The sequence below is a fragment of the Monodelphis domestica genome, chromosome 7 (genome assembly GCF_027887165.1).
Source record: "Monodelphis domestica isolate mMonDom1 chromosome 7, mMonDom1.pri, whole genome shotgun sequence".
Taxonomy (NCBI): Eukaryota; Metazoa; Chordata; class Mammalia; order Didelphimorphia; family Didelphidae; genus Monodelphis; species Monodelphis domestica.
Genome location: NC_077233.1, coordinates 58,221,126 through 58,224,647, shown reverse-complemented (window position 1 = coordinate 58,224,647; position 3,522 = coordinate 58,221,126). Strand labels below are relative to the sequence as shown.

General features: G+C 40.1%; 1 long non-coding RNA gene across 1 annotated transcript; it reads left to right on the top strand.

The window, feature by feature from the left end:
• The first annotated feature begins 1,340 nt into the window (after positions 1-1,340).
• LOC130455456 (uncharacterized) lies at positions 1,341-3,237 on the top strand. The gene is made up of 2 exons (XR_008913434.1): positions 1,341-1,462; positions 2,897-3,237. It is a non-coding gene; the product is annotated as an uncharacterized LOC130455456 (long non-coding RNA).
• Positions 3,238-3,522: the final 285 nt, after the last annotated feature.

The window sequence follows — 3,522 nt, the reverse complement described above, 5'->3', positions numbered from 1 at the left end:
GAGGGGAATGGGACCTATTAAAATAGACCTTAAATACCAGCTAGCACTTAATATGAGATGACATGGTAGCAGGATGCTATTGAAGGTTTTCGAGCAGAAGAGTAATCTGAAGAAAAGTACAGTTTGAAGATAGTCTATCTAGCTAGGTAGGAAGAATTTGGGTGAGCAAAAAAAGGAGGAAGCAAGAAACAGAAGATGTACATGCTGCCATCTGAATAACACTCCAAAGAAGCCATTCTGATATAATGGAAAAAATATAAGATTTATAGTCAAAGGACCTGGGTTCAAAGTCATGTTACCTGTGTGATTTGGGACACATGTCTTAACCTCTCTGGGCTTCTATTTCCTCATAGGTTAGATAAGAAGGTTGAACTAGATGATTTATAAGGTTCCTTCCTCCCTCCCCCAAATCCCAGGTTTCTTCTTTGTTTTTGATCTCCTTTGTTAAACTGTGTCTATGAGCACTTGTGCTCATGAAAGGAATACATACTCTCACTCTATGACAGATGGAGGCCAACAGGAAATCACATTCTTGATGAGCTTGATGTCTCCAGGCAGCTAGAGACTGTGTGTTACTGCCCAAGGTCCTTATCAGCATGACCCACTCTATCAGTCATTCAAGTAATGAAAGTCGAAGAGAAATCTGCCTGGAGCCCAGCCTTATTGATGCTGTTGATTGTAGGTGCCTGGGGAGGTAGGGCAGTGGGGGGAGGAAGACTGAGACCCCTATGGATGCTTCTAACCCTCTGGGTGCTGAGTCAATGGAACAGGAAGTTGTCTGTTCAGCCTCTTGGCCAAACAAACTACTGACTCTCAGAATCCAAAAGGGAGAGGAACTTAGAAATAATTTAATCCAGTCTTCTTCTCAACACAGGAAGAAAATTGATACCATCCCTAAAAAATGGTTGGCCAGCCTTTGCTTGAATTCCTCCAGTAAACGGTAGCTCACTACTTCCCAATAATAGCTCCCATTTCATGGCATGATGAAAAGAGCACTAGGTTCATAGTCAGAGGATCTGGGTTCAAATCCCAGATGTTACTTATTACTAAGTGAAGTGCATCCACTACTGTATTTAGTAGCTGTGTGACTTGAAAGAAAGTCATTTACCTTCTCTCAGGCTCACTTTCCTCATTTCTAAAATGGGATTAAGAATAGTAGCTGCCTTCCAGGTTGTTGTGAAGCTTAAATGAAATAATATATGTAAAGTGCTTTGCAAAATTTTAAGTGATGTATAAATATTGGCCATCATCATCACCACCATCATAATCATCACTATTATCATCAATACCACCATTACCATCATCCTTGTGAACTTGGACAAGTCACCTCATTTCTGGACCTCATTTGTTAAACATGATGTTTGGGCTAGATGCCCCAAGGTCCCTTCCAGCTTGGAGACTGTGGTCCTATCCAGTTCTATGTAAGGTTCACCATATGCTTTTCCCACCACCACCCTCTGAGGTAGATATTGTGGTCCTTATTTTACTGATGAGGAAATTTAGGTCCCAATAGGTTCAGAAACTTATTGGTTGATGATCACAGAACTAATAAGAGATGACAAGGTATGATTCCAATCAGTTGTTAAGTAGCTCTATTTATTAGAGAATTCTCCATCATGTTAAGTTGAAATCTGCCTCCTTTTAACTTTTCCCATTGGTCCTGGTTGGAGCAACAGAGAACAAGATGCAAAATTATGGAATTTCAGAAATGTAAGGAATTCAGAGGCCATTTAGTCCAACCCATGCCTGACCAAGAATCTCTTATCTACCATCCCTAATGAGTGGTCATCCAGTCTTTGCTTGAAGGCATCTAGTAGAATAACTCTAATTGTTAGGAACTTTATTCTCTGTTACCAGATAGATCTTTGGGTAATATCATGAATGAATGAATGAATGAATGAATGGATGAATGAAAGAAAAGGCATTTATTGAATGTTTACAACATTCCAGGCATTATGCTAACTATTGGGGATAGAAGAAGAAGAAAGCAAAATAGTCTCTACCCTCAAGAAGCTTATATTCTAAGAGGGGAAGACAACATGTTACGGGGGATTGGAGGTTAAAAATAAAGGGGAGGTGGGAGGTGGTATGGCTTGTAGATAGATAAATGGGTAGTGCGGCCAGTGACCTCACTGGATGATATAAATATAATATGATATCACCATGTCACTCAGCTATGTTAATATGGCCGAGAGCCCAGAACTGGGAGTCTTGAGTTCTGGTGGGAGGTAAAGAGGGCCAGACTGTGGAGATATCTAGGAAGCATGTAGCAATGATCCCATCTGCCTCTCCTCCCTTGAGTCTTCTTTCCTCCAGGCTAAACATTCCATTTTCCTCAAACACTCTTCATATGAGAGTTTCCAGACAACCCTAGCCACTCTTTTCTACATTTGTTCCCCAGTTTGAAAATGACTCCTTTACAATATGGTAGCCACAACATAGCTCAGTATTCCATATAGGGACTGATCAATCTAAAATATTAGTTCTCAATGGTCTCCAGCTACTCTGATCTATGTAGAGAGATTTCCAATCTTGGGTTAGGTTTTACAGATGAAAAAACTAAGGTTCAGAGTAGGGAAGGGACTTACCCAAGGTCACACAGTTTCTAGTTGACAGCATTTATTTGTGTTTATGTTTAGTTCTGCAAACTCCAAATTATATTACAGAATGCCAAGCCATTCAGTTGCAAAAACAGGAAGGGAAATGATATTTGGACTAGATGAATCCATTGGTTTATGTATGTATAAGGAGGTACAAGGTAACAGAGGAATAGTGCGTTAGCTAACATTTCGCATGGGTCTGGTGTCTGAGCCCCATAACCTTACAGGTATATCTGAGTCAGAAAGACACACATCTACCAACCTCTGACTAATACATGAAAATATCTTCAATTAAGACAGGGACAAGGTCCCCAGCATAGTTCTGCTGTAGAAGGCCAATTCCCTGAGGAGACGGCTGACATTAGACAAATGATCATCTCAATGACCCTCATGGTAGCAGGTCTCTTGAACTCTAAGTTTCCAGCTTCTCAGTTTGGAACTCCCACTTCAGAACTTGGTATCTTTGGAATCTGACACCACTGAGAAACCCCGGCTCCTGGTCTACAAGCCTACAATGGTTTACACTCTTGTTTTAGACAGTGATTTAGAATCAACTCAGGGATATGGAAAATAAATTGCTTAATGATCAGTTTTCTGAAAATAAAACAAATAAAATCAACCCATAACACATTTTTAAGCTTAATTTTCTCCATTACTTTTTAAGTGTTTGTCAAAACAAGACAATAAAAAACTCTACAAAACATCAAATCTTAATTTCTAGTCTTTGCTTATTTCTGAAGTATTAATGCTCATAATGGAAAGTTAACATTTGGGTCTCCTGTCTGGGCTGGTTCAAGCACACCCTCTTTCCCTGAGAGAGAAGTTTTCCTTTCAGGTACCTGTCAGCACCCTGGCATGGGATATGGCAGGTGACTCATTTAATAGGAGAAAAAGGGGGCTAAACTGAATACATGTGGCACCG